Here is a 19,973-nt window from a genome sequence, read left to right on the forward strand (position 1 = left end):
GGGAGGAAAAGGACAAATATCCGGTTTCTATGTGTACTTTCACTGATCCCTATTTCTGGAAAGGTACACAGGAGACTGGCTACAAGGAGCTGCCTCGAGGAACAGAAGGGAGGGGTCACTTTATCTTTTCGGTACTTTTAAAACTGTATTTATCATTCTGAATAGGAAATGGTCTCGTGAGTCAAAAATCAAAAGAAACATATCAAGGTTTGAATCCTGACTTTACCACTTAACTAGCAGTGTGAGTGTGACTTTGGGTAAATTACTTAATCTCTTTAAGCTTCTGTTCAAAAACACGTACTAAAAAGACTGTTTAAATGATGAGATAATCGATGTAAGGCACTTTTCACAGTGCTTACAACAAAGTTAATGTGCAAAATGCACTATTATTATTACTACTCTAAGTTCCTGTTATTGTGAAGGAGAAGAGGCACTTGAAGGCATTTGCCAATAAGTTATGACACTACACTGGTAAGAAATCTGTTTTCAACACCACTCCTGTCCCCACCCTGTTTACAAGCCTTACCCAGGATGGCTGGTGCAAACCTGGACTTCGTCAGTCAGTCACTGAGAATTCTAATCCAAGCTCTTTAAATGGTTCAAATTATTGAGCCCTGGAAGAGTTAAATGACTGAGACAAGTCACCAAATTGGCCAGTAACAGAGGCAGAACTAGAACTCAGATCTGATCCGCAGTCTAGTGGCCGTTCTGCTAGCCAGACCGGCCTCTCATTTGCTCTGGGGTGGGTTACCCTTCGGAGGACAGCCATTCATTTCCCCTAGTCTCCTCTGCCAGGTCATAGACCCCTCAAATGCCCCCATTCTGATGTGATGCTAAATAAACACACCTCACGAAGGCGATGTGTGCTGGGGTGACTTTAAGGTCCAGTGTACGGAGCAGAGGAGTATCAGAAATCGGCTTGCGAAGGACACTACTGCTTAGGAGGAAAGCGTATGTTTCCAGGGAGATGGGGCAGCCCAGAGCTGCCTGGGGAAGTGAACCTGACTGCTGAAAATCCAGGGGCACACTTGGAGCTGACAGCAATCCTGGATAAAACAAATGGCCCAGGACAAAGCCAGGCCACCACAGGCCACAGGATAACGCAACCCACTAGGTTCTTAAGACGACAGGAGTATGGTCAGTTTCAGGGTCTGGGTCTTAACTACAGTCATTCTGCCCTCAAGTCCTTTCTCCTTGCCTAGAAAGGCCTAATGTGAGTTGGACTTGGGTAATAAGGAACGTAGCACCAAATTCAACCTAAAGCAACATAATTTGCAAAGCTGGAAAAGAAAAAAAAAAGAAAGAAAGAAAAAGGGACTAAGATAAAGGATTGATGCTCCAGGGCCATCCGTCTGAGAAAGGACAGTTTGATTTGCTGGGGCTGTAAGCCCCAAGATGGTTCATTACCCAACCTGAACCCTGCTCTGCGCTCAATTTCAAAATCAGTGCTTTTACATTTGAGTGTTGTATGTGCAACCGGAAGCAACTTTCTGGTCTTCTTTTTTCAGAAACGTGTATCTGGTTTATTTTACTCGCCATAATTACTCTAAGATTCGTTCGTGCCGCTGCAAGATCCCTGCTGCTGCTGCTGAGCTGAACCCCCGAGGTAGAATCTGTCACAGTTTCTCCAGCCACTCACCTGCTGATGACATTGGGGTCGGTCCAGTCTGGGACTGTTACAGATAAAGCCGAGCCCTGTTCCGGCATACACTTTCACTTCTCCTGGGGAAAATACCTAGGCGTGGGATGAGGGAGGTGTGTGTTTAACTCTTTATGAAACTGCCAAACGGGTTTCTGAACTGGTTGCACCATCTTGCATTGATCACCAGTTGTGCCTGTAAGTTCCATTTTGCTCTACAGCCTCACCAATACTTGACACGCTGTCTTTTTAATTTCAGACGTGCTAATGGCTGGAAGATTTTAACTTCTCTGTCCCTCGCAACCAATGATATTAAGCCTCTTTCATGAGCTTATTTGCCATCTCTGTATCTCCTCTGGTGAAGTGCTCAAATCTTTTGCCTGTTTTTTATTATTTTATTTTTGAGCTCTGTTACTAGCCATTTTTAAAAAGCTTCCCCCCCCAATGACTAAGCAGTCTTGTTTAAGATGAGAAAGTGTTTCATCACAAAGGCACAAAATTTGTGAAACATCAGACTTCTTTGTTCAGCTTGCCACAAACTTGAAACAAACCCTAACTGTGCAAAGAAAAATCACTGAAACAAGAAAGAAAAAAACCAAGACCCAAACCACAAACTCCACTGTAACCTCAGAACTGAGTATCACCAAGAACATTACATGTTCCTTCATCCCCATGTTCAAAGGCCAGTGGTTCTGTGCTGTCCAACAAGGCAGCCGCTAAGCCCATGTGACTCTTGAGCACTTGAAATGCCGCTCGTCCAAACTGAAATGTGCTGTAAATGTAAAACAGACACTGGAATTTCAATGAGTCAGTGTGGAAAAAAAAAATGAATGCAAAAAACAAGGTCCTATTGTATAGCACAGGGAACTATATTCAATACTTTATAATGGTCAATAATGAAAAAAGAATGTGAAAAGGAATATATATATGTAAAATATGTATATGTAAATATATATGTAAAAATGAATCACTATGAAATTAACCAGAAATTAACACCAGAAATTAATGCAACATTGTAAATCGACTGTACTTCAATTAAAAAAAAGAATGTAAAAGATCTCAATAATGTGTACATTAGTTGAAGTGCTATTCTGGATAATCTGGGTTAAGTAAAATACATTATTAAATTTACAACAGTTTCTTTTAATTTTTTTAAGTGGCTACTACAAAATTTTAAAAATTACATTGGCTGGTATTATGTTCTACAGGATGCTTCACAAACTTTTTGGTGGGGAGGTAATTATATCTATGTATTTATTTACTATTAATTAATTATTTTTTTAAATGGAGGGACTGGGGATTGAATCCAGGACCTCAAGCATGTTGAGCACGCGCTCCGCCACTGCGTTAAACTTAAACCCCCCTTCCCCTCAGCTAACTAATAGGAGGCTCACTCCAAACACACGAACAACTATTCTGCAAGACAAAATGAAACGAGCATCCAAAGACAGCGGCCAAGCTTCTGTGGCTGGATGGCCTGTTTGCCCATGGATGTGTTTTAAAGGCGAGAGTACCTTAAAAGAGTTAGGAAAAACTCCAAGCGCTTGTAATGTTCCTCCTCATCCTAAAACTCTGTGCCCTTAGAAAGCATTCATCATGCGACTGGAAGTGTTACCATGCAGGGAACTGGTAGCATGCGGACAGGTCCTCCCCACGAACGAAATGCCACAGGAAGGGGTAAATGACATGCCATAGTAATGAACCTCTAGTCTACCTGAAGAAACAGTTCTGCAGCGCAGCTCAAGCTTTACCAGGACCAAATATTCTTCCGCAAAAGAGATTTTTAACATAGAAAGTAACCTTCAGTGATGCGCGCACAAATCAGAGATGTGGCTTACTCTTTAGCAGAAACCATTGAGCAAGTCAGGCTAGAATCCTGGCGCACGAAGTAACCACAGCACTCCTTCTGACACGACAAACACAAAATCCACAATCCCGCCACATCTATGTCCTCAGGGGTAATGATTTTCCAAGACACCCAGAAGCTGCTCGTGTTAGCCGCATTTCCACACTGGATGTGGAGGGCAACTGCCACATTTAGGTCACAAACTCACAAAAGGGAAGTCCATCCTGAAAGTAAATCTATAAACAATTATGTGTACCAGAGACACTGAACTTACTAGCAAACTCAAAGTCTGTATGTGAGGGCTCCCTTGCTCACCGCATCCCCTGGAGGCAGAATATCCCTATTTTAAGGGTAAGAAAACAGGCACAAGGACAAGTACAGAATTTACCTGTCTTTCTTGAGATGAGGAAACTTAAGAGCAGAAAGCATAATAGCAAATGCAGACCATGGGTTTCTCTAAAAAAATAAAAGCCCAGGAGAGGGGAGGATATATAGCTCAATGGTAAAGCACATGCTTAGCATGCACAAGGTCCTGGGTTCAATCCCTAGTCCCTCCATTAAAATAAACCTAATTACCTCCCCCCAAAAAACAAGCAAAAAAAAAAGAGCTTTTTTTTAAAAAAGAAAAAAAAAAAAGTCCAGGATTCTTAACTGCTCATGGCAAGGAAGGATGTTTTATGGGAGGCTGCTACTGTTCTCTCTGCCACCAAGACCAAAACATCAGGGGTGCACTCCAAAGAACCATTCCAGTTTCCCTTAGGAACTCCTTATTAAACAGCTGTCAATGTATTTCAATCTTTGAAAGCTTGCCTTTAGTCTCAGTTTGGTATTCCTCTTCTAAGGTCGGCATTTTCCTGTGTTTCCTAAATGCTCTGATGAGAACGCCTTGATTTGTCCCAGACCTAGCTTAAGAAAAATTTAAGGCCTCTCCCCTAGTTTTATTCCTTCAGAATTTGGTGGAAAGCTTCCTATTTACCCACCCAGACCCCTCACTGCAAGAGTTTTCAGTCATGGCCCTTCCAAGCATTTCTTTCCCGAAAGAAAGGAACCACAGGCAAGCTGCGCTGTGCAGGAGAAAGAATAGATGCCGAGCTGGGAGATGTCATTTCCAGCCTCGGTTCCACCTCTAATTCCCTGATGATCTGGACAAGTCACTGAACCTCTGTGGACCTTGTGTCAAAAATGACAAAGTTAGACCAGCGCAGCCTGATCATGTGATATCCTTTTCTGCTCCTTCTTCAACGCTTTTATGTGTTTCTGAGTTGATGGGCGTATAATGGTAGACAATGTCCCAATAAAAGTACGTTATGACTTCATTCCATAGTAAGATTTTTATTTTGAATCTCAAGCTACTTTTGACATCAAAGATTTATCTCAGAGGCATTGGGGGGTGGGGAAGGGATGAGACCCGGTGAGCCATAGATTAGTTATTTCTGGAGGCTGGGTAATGGGTACATACTGGTTCACTATTCTATCTACTTTTCTATGTCTGAAATTCTCCATAATACAAGGCTGGAAAAAAAATCATTGTCAAAGTGAGAAAGGAATGCTGAAATGGCATTAAAACATGGCTCTTTTCTACTGTCTCTGGCATAATGATAATTGCTTTTCACACCACTTCTCTTGGGTTGAGATACAATCTACAAGCCATGAAACTAAGCAGGGGTACTCAGGGTTCGGCCAAAATTAAGGACAACGAACCAGGAAGGAAATTCTTCAACTGATCTCAAGAAAGTTATCAACGAGAAGATTCACGGTACAGAGGCCATGAGCAGTGAGGCACTGAGATCTAGTACAGCGTGGAACTTGCTTCCAGCGCTATAGGGTACGTTTCATACAGTTTATTTTCCCTAACTTTTCAACTGCAAAAGTTAAAGGCCTATGTGAATCCGAAAGTGAGGAAATAAACAAGATCCCCTGATGGGAGGATGCTTCGCAAGGCATGAAATCAGAACGGAAAGGCAAGGGATTTCGCGGCTTCAGACATCCTTAAGAAAGCAAAATGGGGCTCCTTAGGAGAACAAGAGAGGAAAACGTGCATCCCAGGGAAGCCAGAGAACCTAAGCAATTCAGGGGAAGGCGCCTGCCAGCGATCTCTGACACAGGCTGCGCTCCCCGACGCTCGGAGGGCGAGCCGCGGGGACCGGGACTCGGGAGGATCCGACGGGAGAGGGAACGGCCTCCGGGCGCGGGCGGAGGGCGCGGCAGGGTCGCGCGCGGGCCGCTCCACCGCGCAGGGGCGGCACGTTCCGGCGCCGGGAAACCCCAGGCAGCGCCAGTGGTGCCCGGGCCACACAGGGAGGGTGTCCCCGGACCACAGCCCTCGCGGGCCGCGGGGCCCCGAACCCCAGCTCCGCCCCCGGCTCCCCCACGGCCAGTGACCTTCAGGCAGGGGCCGGCCGGGTCGTACTCACCGACCGCGAGGCTCCGAGGCGCCAAATCCCTCCGCGGACCGTTCCTCCCGCCCTTGCCGCCGCCGCTGCCGGCCGAGGCGTGCGTAAGGACGTGCGCGCGCCCGCCCTTTGTCTACGCCGCTTTGACGTGACCCTCGCGTCCCATCCCTTCCCTCCCGCCGTTTAACCTCACGCCCCGCACTCTCGCGCCGGCGCGCGCCGGGCAGGCCGGGAGGGGGCCTGGGGGCGGGGCCGGGAGGGGCCAGGGGCGGGGCCCTGGGTAGATGAGCATACGGGGCGCCGATCGGTGGGCTGCGTAGGCGGGTAGGCGGGGAGACGGGGCATTAAGGGGCGGGGCTATGGGAAGGCGGGGCTCCTGGGAGACACGCAGACGGGGCCCCAAGTGGTGGGTCCGGGAGGCGGGTCGTCGAGGGGCGGGGCGACGTGGGGCGGGCCGGGAAGGCGGGGCGCCAAGGGGCGGGGCGCCGCGTCACTGGCACCAGGTGGACGCGCATGGGACCCGTCGAGCCGCCCCCTGGCGGGCGAGAACTGCTGCCCCGGCCAGGCCAGCTGCTGCAGAGACCAGTATTGTGCGCCCTGGGTCTCCTGCTCTTCGCCTGGCGCGTCTCTGAGACTCCTGCTCTGAAAAGGGGAGCATTTCCTAAAGAGGGGTCTCCAGGCCTCTGAGCTGCGCGGGGGCCGAATACTGTCTAGGTCCCTCAGGGTACACAGACAGAGTGAAATCAGCCCTGATTAGCAATCAGACTTCCCTATGAAGAGGAAGCCGGTAAGAAATGGGTTAATATAATTCCCTTAGGCTCCCAAGTTTGGTTTGCAAAGGTCAGTGACTTGGGCATATCTCTGTCATGATCATTTCTCAGCTCGAGGAATACAAATGGGAGAGAGAAAATGAGCAAGTAATGCTTGAGGAGTTAGACACAATTCTACAATTTAAGAATTATTCACCAGACTTGGGATGTAAGCCCGGGATACAGACTCTCAGGTAGCTCTGAGGCACCGTTCTGAAGAGGTAAGGGAGGAGCCAGAATATGCAGGAATTTTTGCAAACAAACAAACAAAACAAAACACCAGGTAGGTGAACATCAAAAGACTAGTGCTAATTAAAGACAAAATAGACATCTCAAGTTAATGAATTTAGCTTTTCTAGATTTGGGAAGATGCAAGAGTCTGGACTTAATGAAATTATTCCTTTGATATGCACCTTAACTATCCAGGGCCAGTATCCTGTTTTCCTCCAATCTGAATCCCCTCAGGGTGCACCATAGAGGGTGGCTGGGGTGGCTGGGGTGGCTGTGGTGGCTGATGCTTTGATGGCGGCAACATCCTTTGTTTACTATATGGCAGGTGAAATTCTTTGTCCACACAAAGCTGGGTTATCTGTAAAGAAGGTCTGTTGCCTTCTCTATAGATAAACAGTAAATTCCTTGTGTCTTGTGAATTAGACTTTCAGATTCTGGGTAAGGATATTTTCACATTTCAGAATGAAAATACTCTTACACTACAAAAACTATACGAGTAATTTTTAAAACCTGATGAAGGATAGTCCATTAAGAGCCAGGGATCACAGTGCTCAGTGAGAAGTTTAGTAACCTCCCATGATATCCTAACTGAGCTCATTGCCCAAAATACACCTGTACGATCAACGAGTTTGCTGTTTGTGTGTGTGCGTGCCACACAGTACTGTGAACCAGGAAGATACTCCTTTTAAAAGATAAAAGATTCCTTCCCCTGGTAGTATAATATTCTAAGTGTGCTGTATAACTGCTCTCCTGTCCAGTCACTTTTTATGTGGGCAAAGCCTTTGACATTTATTGAGAGGTGAATCCACAACTGTTTACTACACAAACAGCAACACTGATGCTCATTTCCAAGCCCCAAGAGAAAAACCCCAATTAAGCAAAAGTTGTCTTCTTTTTAAAACCGTTGTTAATTGTGGTAAAATACTGATAAAATGTACCAGCTTAACCACTTCTAAGTATACAGTTCAGTAATGTTAAGTATATTCACATTGTTGGCCAGCCCATCTCTAGAAATTTTTCATTCTGAAAAGAGAAAACTCTGTATCTGTTGAACAGAAACTCCCCAACTCCCCTTCCCCTCAGCCCCAGGCAACCACTATTCCACTTTCTGTTTCTATGAGCTTGACCACTCATACTGAGACAGGAGAGAAGGGGGCAGGGCACAGCCCTTAAAGAAATGACACAGCAGTCAGCGCCAAGATGGCGGAAGATTCAACTCCCGGTAGACCTTGAGGTCCAAGAGAGCGGGAGATTTGACTCCCAGTAGACCTTGAGCTTCATTATGTGCTCGTTGTAATACAATAGCTGCTAAATGGCGCTGCCACAGGTGCCACGGCAGTTCCAAGGCTGACCAAAAAAGGTCAAAAAGTGGGTGGTGGCCCAGTTCCTGGGACTCCCAGCCCCTTCCCCAAAGCAGTTGGAATAATCCTCCCACTTGGCAGCATATGAAGTCACCACCCATAGAAACTAGCAACAGTGCACTCCGAGGTGACCACTCTCTGTCTATGGAGTGTGTATCTACTTTAAACCATTCACCCCATGCCTCATGGCCTCTCTGGCCTTCTGAGACAGCCAGCACTCTGTGTGTGGAGTATGGACCTCTCAGAATAAATCTACTTTTACTCAACTATGGCTCACTCTTGACTACTTTCCTGGGCAAAGCCCAGGACTCTCACTTGGCGGGAACACATCCCAGGGATTCGCCTGAGACCTGGGGCACAGCCATCCTCTTGCACCCCACTTTCCTGTATCAATACCTCATTCTTATACCTCAGACAAGTGAAATCATACTATATATGTCTTCATTCAGCATAATGTCCTCCAGCTTCATCCAGAATTTCCTTCCTTTTCAGAGCTGAATAATAGTCCATGGTCTGTATAGACCACATTTTCTTTCCCCATTCATCCACAAGATGGACATTTGAGTTGCTTCCACCTTTTGGCTGTTGTGAATAATGCTGCTGTGACGTGAACATACAAATATCTGAGATCCTGCTTTCGATTCTTTTGGTTGTACACCTCAAAATGGGATTGCTGGCTTCTGTCGTAATTCTATTTTTAATTTGGGGGGGAACCGCCATTTGAGATGCTCTACTTTGATGGTCTGGAGTTAGCAGAATAGGTCCAGGCTAGTAATATAAGTTTGAAAGTCGTCAGAATATGAATGATATACATGCTGGGTCAGATTAATATAAGAACACTGGGACTTAAGTAGAGACTTTGCAGTTAAGAGCAAAATGAAGACAGGTTTTCCAGTTTATATCCACACTGTGGTCCTCAGTTTGGAAATACACAGACTCAGTTTTGCCAGTTCACAGCGGGATGACCTGGTTCTGGGGACTGATCTGAAATTATTGAACATACAGAAGACACGGATAACAAGGAAAGGATTATTTATTAATGTAGGTGGATAATTGAAAATGCCAAATTAACTGGAATAATAGAACAATGTAACCGGGGTAATAGAATCCATGGGTCAATTCTCACCTGTAGCCATAGGAAATCTACTTGGGAAACCAAATCAGCATCAATATGTTGTTTGTTGACTAGAAAGAAAGAAAGAAAGAAAGAAAGAAAGAAAGAAAGAAAGAAAGAAAGGTTGGTTTGGCTCTAAAGGCCCTGGCAATTTGACACACCTCAACTTCAATTTGTACAGGATTCAACCTGCCAAGCAGCTGAAAAAAACACTGGCTGAGCAGAGCATCCTCTTGGATGAATGTGGGAAACTATGCTTCACCCCAGCTCTCCATTTTCTAAAATTCGCATCCACCTGCCATCAGCACCTCCATTAAACCAACAGCTGCCTTCCTGAGACTCTCAAGGAAAGGGAGGGGAGCTTCAATTGATTTAATAATAATTCAGAAAGTCTAGTGGAAATCACATGCATAAATAAGGCCACTTAAGTGCAGCACAGAGCAATTTCTGGGAAAACATTGGCTCATCCTTTAGGGATTCACACCAAGGGTCAACTCCAACAGGAAGTCTTCTCTGATTTCTCCCTAGGGCTCATTCTCCATGTGTCCCTAACACTCTGCAGGGACTTCTAACATTTATTTTTCATTTATTGTTTATATGTCCGGCTTCCTTGATTGGACTGTGAATTTTGAAAATTCATCTTTCTGTCCCTAATAGTTAATACAATGTCTGGCACACAGCAGTTGTTCAATCAATGTTCATTGAATAAGTAAAAGCGACATGATGTAACTACCAGAAACTGGACAAATTATTTATATAGTCAATAAAATCATGAACTAGTACTTCATGCGGCTAGTCATGAGGACCAGGTATCTCAGTTAATGATTTTAGTGTTTTTCTAACTATGGGAAGATGCAAGAATCCAGGTTCATAAAAAATTTCTCCCCAAATATTTCTAACTATCTAGGGGCTCATTTTGCCTGTTTTCCCAGAGCACAGAGTGCCTCATCCTGATCTTCACCATGAATTTGAAAGGGAGCAGGACCCTCTGGGCCCCCACCCCGGACCCTTGCCTTGTGTCCCAGGCTTCCCTGGGTCATAGAAAAGCAGGCTCCAGCAATTAAGACAAGCCTACAGGCACTGGGAACTGCAGACTCTGACCACCTATCTCAACGTTTAACTGAGATTACTCCCTCATTTCTCTTCAAAATGTTCATGGCTGAATAGAATCTTTGGAGATAGTTTGGGGGCAGTGCTGTGTCCACCAGATTGCAGGCATTCTGATTAAAATCAACTTTTCTTTTTGTTTCCAAGGCTTTTGCCCCCAGGAACATACCCCTGCCCCGCCTTCGACTGGAAACCAATTACCCTTATCTAAGTCTCAGGAGGCAGCTACAGAGAAGAAATAAGAACTGGTTAGAACCAACAGAGTCCAAGATGATGGAGAATTTGACTTCCAGTGGATCTTGAGCCTCATTATATGCTTATAGCAATGTATTAGCATGCTAAGTGACATGCCCACCAGAGCCATGACAGTTGACAGTTGCCATGACAACAACCAGAAAAGCCCATGCAAGGACTGCAAAACTCGAACAGGGACTGATTGGTTCCATTGCACCTGGAAGGAAGACATGATGGCAGAAGCCTCTCATAAAAGCCCACGTGGCCCAGCCCGGGGCCGGAGCTGTCCCTACTGGTCATCTAAGCTGATGGCTCCTGGCTGGAGCATCTTTTCCCCTCTCGAGCACTTTTCCTTCTTTCTCCCTGATAGAGCACTTTCCTTCCTTTTCCTCTTTTGAGAAATAAAAGCAGTTTTCACTCTATCCCTCTGCTTCAGCTGTGAATTCTTTCTAGCCTGCAGGCTAATTTAAGGGTCTCACTCCTGGCTAACAAATTCCTTGCAGGGTGTGTTGGAGGTCAGTGAATAACAGTGGCTAATGACTTGATTCTTGTAGAACTGGACGGTGGGGAGCATTCTTTATTTTACAGAGGCAACAGTTCAAAATGTAGGCTCAATCCGGGTGATAGATACAATGGGGAAAGTGGGGGTGGCCGTAGGAGCAAAGGTCAGCCTTCTGGGTCTTGGTAAATTACAGTAAAAAAAAAAAAAGTACTCAACCATTCATTTTTGTTTAAGTACACCTCTTTTAAGGTACACCAAGTTTTCCCAGACTCTTAACTGCTGATGAGGGGAAGGGTCAAGTGTTTACAACTCGAAAAGGCTTTCACAAACATTTCACTTGGCAAAAGTCAAAGAAGTAAGACGATTCCAAGTTACCAGGAAGCAAGCCCTTTCCAAATGGAGAGGGAAGTAAAATAGCCCATTTCTGCTCGGAATCCCTCCTCCCTTCAATGTCAAGGACCCTTGTCACACCCACCCACCCACCCACCCACTCCATACTTACAGACACTCTCAGCCAGGTCTTTAAAATAATTACGTATAAAAGCTTTGTTTCCTTTCTTCTGTTTCCAAGCTCCAAAGTCTTCCCCGCAGAGGGTGGTTGGCGCCCGTGGCAGCATCTTCCTAAAGGAAACCACATCCCTTTGGTCAGGAAGTGAGCTGCCCTTGAGAGATAAGAATGCAAGGCATTCAAGGCTTTCTGAAGAGCTGGGAGTTGCATCAATCCAGTCTTCCCACTGCAATGCAGGAGCCGAAAGATTCTGAGATGGGCTCCAGTGGGGAGAGGGCAGGCGCACATCCTGGGCAAAGGATTTTCCAGGTTTCTCTCTGCAGAAAAAGTGCCCCCGAGGGCGCTCCCTTTCTGTGGGTCCTCGCAAAGTTCAGTTTCATTCTGATGAGCAGGACCGTGAACTGGGCGCCAAGCAGTAGTTTTGCCCTTGAGTATTGTCCCTGGCAAGCTGCTGAGGACCCTCTAAGAGAAACAGTACTGGATGGTGCCAGCCGGCCCCGGGGACCTCGCCACGACATCGCGAGGAGGGCGAAGCTGTAGGTTTCGCCAGGATCCGGGGTGTGACAAGTGGCGCTTCAAGGAGGGAGCCCCAGGCATCCAGGGGGATGTGCAGCTGCACCGCCTTCTGGAAACTCAGCGCGTGAGCCGGCACCGCCCCTCGCAGGAGGCCCTGGGCCGCGCTCACTGCTCCCGGCGCACGCGGGGTCTGCAGGCGCCTCCGGGGACCCCCGAGTCCTACCTGGGGCAGGGCAGCCTGGAGCCGAGGGTGGTGTACGGCAGGCGCAGCTGGACCCACAGCATGAGTCCTGCTCAGGGTCTCCGCCCACAGCATCTTCAAACCTATGCACCGACGTCAGCGAGAGCCCCTTCGTGTCTGCGAACACCACCTGCTTCCTGGGTCTCTGGGGCTTGGGAGGTGGCGCCAGGCAGGAGCAGAAGGATGGAGGGAGCTGCAGCTCCACGCGGCCGGCGGGCGAGGGGGCTGAGGCGCAGGTGCATGGAGCGGCGCGCGGGCGACACTGGCAGCAACGGGCCCTTTGACAAAAGGATAAGGGAGTTCTGACGGCAGGGCAGAAGGGCCAGGCATTCTCAACTGTAGCCGGCCTGCCCCCTTCCCCTCGCTCCATCACTGCACTTCTCTCCCCCTGGGCCCCCGGCCCACAGGTGTGGGATGAAACTGGATGCAAAGACGCCCAGCCAGGAAGAGGCAGAGCGTGGGCAGGCGGGGAGCCGTCAGTTCCTGGCGGCAGGAGGCTTACCCCACTCGCGTGCGGGCAGTAGCGGTGGCGGAGATGCCGCTCCTCTCATCTGAGTCCAGATTCCCCAGCAGGAGCTAGTTATATGCCCCTGGTGGGCCAGCCGCACTGACGCCCTGGCCCCGGGATGGAGGCAGCCGGTCAGAAAGGCCTTTCATGTCTCAAACACTTGGCGGGGAAAACGAAAAGGAAAAGGTATGACAAGAAGCGTGACTCAGGCAGCCTCACTCCAGCCCTGACCTGACCTGAGATAGGGGCGATGAGCGAGCCTGAACCCCTTTCAGCTGTGAAACAGTCTTCGAGGACTGAGACGTTTTCCCAGGGTTCCCGCTGCACGCTCCTCGGCTCCTGTGGCGGAGTCAGCTTTCCGCTTTTCCTTATGCTACTGCAAGCTACGCATCTTCCGACCTCTGAGGGCCGTTGGGTGTAGGACTCCTTGACCTACGCGGAGAGGTGGCACAGATCCCTGGGCGATGCTCAGGTCAGTTGTGGCTGGAGCCGCAGCATCATAGGATACAAAGTACATCCATAAGGAAGCCCACCTGGGTACCTGGATGGCACTCGTGCGCTTTGAGCCTGCACTGGACAGGATCAGATTGTCACAGGGGTCAGACAGCTTTCCTCAGGTTGTCACCTTGGGCATCCTTCTCAGTCTCCTTTGGAGACCCAGTATACTCACTTTAACCCTTAAACCTTCACATACCTCAAGTCCTCAGCCCTCGTGTTTTTCACTTGGTACCTTTTCCATGGATGTCCTTGCCCAATTTTGACAATTATTCACTTACTTTCCTATGCTAACTCTCAAGTCACTGTCTGTAGCCTGGACCTTTCTCTTGTGCTCTGGACTCCAAAATAATAATTCATTTCTTTTTTTCTAATTCCTTTTTTTGTTTGTTTGTTTTGTTTTGGTGGGGGAGGTAATTAGGTTTGTTTATTTATTTAATTTATTTTAGTGGAGGGACTGGGGATTGAACCCAAGACCTCATGCATGCTAGGCATGCATGTACTCTACCACTGAGCTATCCCTTCCCCCCTAATTTGTTTCTTGACCTGGGTGGTAACTCAGATGTGTTCCTTGTGTAATTTTCTGTCTGTATGTTTTACTTCAATCAATCAAAAGTTTACTGGGAAAAAAAATAGCAAGCAGGTAATTAATTATAAAGTGGTTTGGAGATTTTATTCTTATAAAAATGGCCTCAGAATATACATAGGCAATGTGCAGTTTCCACTTAGTATATAGTGGGTATCTTTTCATGTTAGTATACTGTAGCCCATTTTTCACCTTAGTGCATGGGATTCCATCACACAGGTTCCCCATACTCTACTACAGACATTTAAGGGGTTCTCAATTGTTTTGGCTAGTAGTTCAACCAACATTCATGTACACATACATTCGTGTACACACGTAAGAATTTCTCCATGACCGATATTTACAATGAGGGCTGTTAGTCCAAAGGTATGCATTTAAAACTCTGAAAGTACGGATTCTGTACTTGCTTCCAGAAAGGCTGTATAAATTTATAATTTCACCAATAACCTTTAAGAATTGCCCTTTTTCCATATCTTCCCCATCACTAAAAAAAGATCAAACTTTAACTATTTGCCAATATAGTAGATGAAAAACAGTATCTTATGATTGCTTGGGTTATATTTTTAAACAAAAATGGTATGTAGTATTTTTTTCACATCTTTCCTGGCCATTTCCATTTTTTTTCCTCAATGAAATGCATACTCCAACCTTTGGCCAAATTTTATAGTAAGCCAGTTGTATGGTTTTAAATTAGGTACTCGTAGATCTTAGGTTAATAAATGATATTGGCACAGTGGGCTATGTATCTGGAGGAAGACAAAGGTAGACCCCTACCTCACACCAAAAATAACTGAAGAATTTAATTTTTAAAACTATAAATTATAAAAATTATAGGAAGTTATTTGCATAATTTGGGGATAGGAGAAATTCTGTGTGGCTAGGGTAAAAAGAAAGATGTTATTTTTTTCTTAACCACGTTCACGGACTCCTGGGTTGACCGATCTATGAACCCCAGATTCAGGGTCCCTGCATTTGGCTGTTGGAAGCGCTGCTGCTCCATCACTGTCACTGAGCCAGAGCAACGAAGGACTAACCCATCCTACTGTTTTTTCCTAGATCTTGTGCAATAATTCCTCACTAGCTGATTCACAATGTGATGTCTTTAGAAAAATGCTTTTTATCATTTATCCAATATTTAAATTGTCTTCAGTGTGAAAGCTGATCCTAGTCACCAGAGGGATTTTTCCTAATGCAAGTCAGATTTCTCTCTTTCTAAAGAATTTTTTTTCATTTCTTTAATTTATTTTGTGGAGGGTAATTAGGTTTATTCATTTTTAATGGAGGTCCTGGGATTGAACTCGGGACCTTGTGCATGCTAAGTGCACACTCTACCACTGAGCTGTATCCTCCCCTCTCAACTCAGATTCCTAAAATGTAAATCTGATCATATCATATCTTAGCTGAAAGTCCTTCAGAGGCATCCAAACATATTAGTGCAAAATCCAAATTTTTGGCACAGGAAGTCAGACTCCAGTAAGACTTACATGTCGTATGTGTCTTGTAAGCTTCCTATGAGACCCTGTGAGATGTGGGGCTGTTCTCCGGCTCCACCCCCACTCTTATCCCATGCTCTTGCTCTGCCCAGCTCCCTGGAGTACCCCGGATGCTGGTGCCCTTGCACATGGCATTTCTACTCAAAATAGCCATCGCCTCTCCCCTCCTTGGCCTGGCTGACTCCTCTAGTGTTTCAAGTCCTGGCTCAGACACCGCCCTTTCTGGGAAGCTGTTGTGATTTCTTCATCTTTGGAGTCCATCCCAGGCTCTTTTATGACACTCCGTGCTCATTCCTACTTTTATAAAAGCACATTATTCTGTGACTTGTGTTCTGGTTGATCTCCCGCAGTAGACTCCATGCTGTTTCAAGTTCAGGAGCATCCTTCCTCTGAACCCATAGGTCACCAGCAGGTTACATGCCACAGTGTCTGACCCTCTCTGTTCACGTACCAATTGAGTGGAGTTACATTTGACAGCTACCGGTTTTACTGCATCATTTACCTGACCGATTCCCACTTTTTAGAGTTCTAGAGTGACAGGTCACTGCAACTCTTGCTTTATTACCACTTTTGCTTCTGCGCCTCACTTAGGAATTTGTGTTCTGTGAAATGGCTCTTCCTCATATGGGTCTTAAAAACCATGAACTCCAGGTGACTCATACATGCCCAAGTTTCTCCTATTATTTATTCTTTACTTAATTCTCCCCCAAATTGGGGGAGCTTTTTAAATCGAGACAAAATAAAATAGAAAAATTGTAGGTATAAAAAAGGAGGTCAGAGATGGTTTAAGATCCAGGGCCATGTTCCAGGAAGCTGGGGTGAAATCTGTGGTGAGACAGTGAATACAGTAATTGACTCTGAGCCCCCCTGGTAGGAAGGCTGAGAAGGAGGAAGGGACATGACTCGTAAAATGATAAAATGAATCATAGAAGTTTGAAGAGGCAAACTTTTACTTGCACTGAATTCTGAGAAAAATTTATTCATGTGGATCCTTTTACGGAAATAATGGGAGGGGAGAGGGTATAGCTCAGTGGTAGAGCGCGTGCTTAGCATGCACGAGGCCCTGGGCTCAATCCCCAGTCCTGCCACTTAAAATAAATAAAGAAACCTAATTACCTCTCCCCTTAAAACAAAGCAAAGCAAAAAACCCCCCAAACAAACAGAAAAGAAAATAGGAAATGTCATCGATGTCTTCCATTGTAATTTTGGGGAGACAGGAAGACGTTACTCACATGGATGTTTCTTTGCTAACAGCAAGGAAGTCATACACTAGCCCAGGGAAAGTGCTTTCTGGGATCAAGTCTGATACAGAAATAAAACTTGGGAAACTAAGAGGAACAGACTGATGATACTGCCCTTGGTATCTGTTTCATTTTGCTTATTAAACTGTTGACATGCTGTTCGCGACTGAGCTCACTAAGGAGCAGACCTGTGATGGTTGACTGGGGATCAGAAAGCTTTAGATTCCAGGAGATGGCAAAGTTGATGACCTGTTGTCAAAATGAAGGAGGCGGACCACAGTCTTACTCAGACTGAAGGCCAACCCACTTGTCGGGAGGTTGAGGGCAGCCTGCCAACGAAGCCAAGTGGACACTTGTTAACAAATGAAGTCAGAGGTGGCACCTGCCATTGTTCACTATGTTATTTTTCATGACCTGTTCTGGAAATTAGATCGCAGCCATGCCCAATTATCTTGTTGGCACCAGTGTTACTAACATGAAATTATCTAAAGCTTATTTAAATTTCCCAAAGAATATTGCTGGGATTTTAATAAAGATATGATTATAAAACGAAGTATAAAAAGATTAGAAACCATTTAGGGAAAATGAAAGGCCAGTATAATCAGGAAGCTGGGATAAGGTGGTGAGACTAGTGCTTACCTTATAGGGTTGTTACGAGGATTAAATAAGGTAATTTGTGGAGAGAAATGAGTCCGCTGTCCATGTATTAATCTCCTTTACCCTCTTCCTTTTCTGTAGGCAATGAGTAACCATTGAAGTTTTTGAAGAGAGGCAACGAAATGGCTAAAATTGAGCAAACTTGCAGTTTTGGAGATAACAGAAGGTTTTAAAAATTTACGTTTGAGTTGGGAACAACTTTGGGTCCCAAGCACTGACCCGCTTAAGAGGCTTAAAACATTCTCTCGTACACAAAGCTCTGAACCCAAGAAAATCATTTCCTTTCCATCTTTTTAATCCTGGAATTTAAGACTCTTTTTCCTGAGCCAAACCATCTCCTGTTTTCAGATTTACTTAGGAAGTCTTCTTAGGATTCACCGTAAATTCCTCGGGGGCAGAAGCAGTCATTTACTTTTGTCTTTACTCTAGTAGAGCCAAACAGAACTGGAAGAGGAGTGGAGATAAGGTAATTGTGTGCTGAATTGATATTGAGTGTTTTTCCTCGTTTTAACAAGCCGGGAGAATTTGTAGGCACTGTGGCATGCAGAACTTGATCTGCTTAGAGCAGGAAAAATACTTCCACGTGAACAAAAATGCCACCTCCTCTAAAGTAACTTCAATGGTGGTGGTTATTCCCCCAAAAGGAGCCTTTTTCAAAGACTTGAACTTACTCCCGTGAAGCTATCATTGCTCGGAATGTTTTTGGATCATCTTTCCTTTTTTGTTTTGTCTTGGGGAGGGAAGGTAATTACGTTTGTTTGTTTATTTATACGGAGGGACTGGGGATTGAACCCAGGACCTTGCGCTTGCTACGCATGCGCACTACCACTGAGCTCTACCCTCCCCCTTCTTTCCATTTGTGGAGACAGTACAAGGTAAGGAAGAGACATTGCAGTTCTGGGCTCACAGGGGTTTGAATCCATCTCCTCAGCCTTGTAGCTGTGTGGCCTTCAGTGGATTAATCTGTTCTCTCATCTATAAAATGGGGATATCAACATTACCTACCTTACAGATACACAAAAATTAAAAAAAAATTATTTAGCAGTAGGAAGTGTTGACTCTCAGACAGATACAAAATGAACATGTGCCAAAGATTTTATTTAACTTACACTTTAATGCTCCCATTAAATAGTAACCGGGGAAAATGTTAAAACCAGTTCAGATGAGGATGTGGCTTAGTTCTCTACAAAACTCATTTGCATTGCCATGAATAGAAATCACCTGCATAGCAAGTTAGGAAATATTTGCATTATTCTCAATCTTCTGTAAAGTAACTTTTACCTCTACAGAGTTGTAAAGTAGCCTATTCAAAGACATGGGCGTACACCTCAAGGATCAAAGACTCCACTGAAATGATATCCGGTCATCTCTTTTGCTCATCCCAAAAATCTGAAGGATTTTCTTGCATAGGGTTGTTGTAGACTTACAGGTTTATCTGTTTAAAGCATAGAAGAGTTTGATTCATAGTAAATAAATGATAAACGTTAGATTTTTAAAATTACTGCCTTCATTATCTATAGTACATACCCTCAGTTGTTTTTCTGTTCATGGAAGGGATATTCAATTTTTCTGAAATGGCCAAGTTATTTGAAATCAAGTCTGTTAAATAAGTAAAGAATATTGATTTTGCTTTTTAAAAACTGTGGGTTTTTTTTTTTTGACAAGATGAGAGTATTTTCAGAGCTCTTTGATTAGATACATTTGAAAAATCAATTCCTAGAGGATTCTGGGAAGATGGCAGAGGGGTTCCTCAGAAATGTAGAATCCTGGGCCCCACCCCAGATATCCAGAATCGGAGCCTGCATCTTAACAAGGCAATTGGGGTGCAGATTAAGACTTGGGAAGCACTGTTCTAGATGCTAGAGTAACAGCCCAGCCCTCGCTCGGCTGCTCCGCACCACAGTGGAGGCAAGGGTGAGAGGAGCACACGTGTGACCAAGAGGACTCCTTGGGTTCAGATTTATCATTAAACGCCCACTGTTTCCCATCTGTTACCTATTCCCAGCCTGCCTGCTTCTCAGGATGCTGCGAGGACTTGTGGGGTCCTTGCCAACAAAGCCGTTAGATGATCTCAGACCTCACCCTGCACCATTTTCCATGGTGCCTGCTGACTTCTAGCCACACTGAGCGCAGGCAGAACTGTTTCTGCCCCAGGGCTTTTGCACCAGCTGCCTTTTTTTTTTTTTGCTGGGAAAGCCCTTTGTTTTGAGCTGTGCATCTGCTCCTTTCTTGTTATTCAGCTCTCAGCCTAATTCAGCGAGATTCCTGGACATCAGTAAGACCCTCTCAGCCCACCCATCTAGTCACTCTGGAAAGTCACCCTGTTCTAATTCTCTGCAAGGCACTTACCACATCTGAGCAGAGACAGTGACTCTCCTGGGTGGGAGCCCCAGGGCCTTGGGCTGTGCTGGGCACAGTGTGCTCAATACACATTTGTTTAATGAATGGCTGATGGGGGTAAAAACACGCTGGAAAAAAAATCAAGCACTATG

At 45.5% G+C, this 19,973-nt stretch overlaps 1 long non-coding RNA gene across 1 annotated transcript; it reads left to right on the forward strand.

The window, feature by feature from the left end:
* Positions 1 to 6,370: 6,370 nt before the first annotated feature.
* Positions 6,371 to 11,156, forward strand: LOC140689578 (uncharacterized). The gene is made up of 2 exons (XR_012064613.1): positions 6,371 to 6,665; positions 10,648 to 11,156. It is a non-coding gene; the product is annotated as an uncharacterized lncRNA (long non-coding RNA).
* The last annotated feature ends 8,817 nt before the right edge of the window (positions 11,157 to 19,973 follow it).

The sequence above is a fragment of the Vicugna pacos genome, chromosome 26 (genome assembly GCF_048564905.1).
Source record: "Vicugna pacos chromosome 26, VicPac4, whole genome shotgun sequence".
Taxonomy (NCBI): domain Eukaryota; kingdom Metazoa; phylum Chordata; class Mammalia; order Artiodactyla; family Camelidae; genus Vicugna; species Vicugna pacos.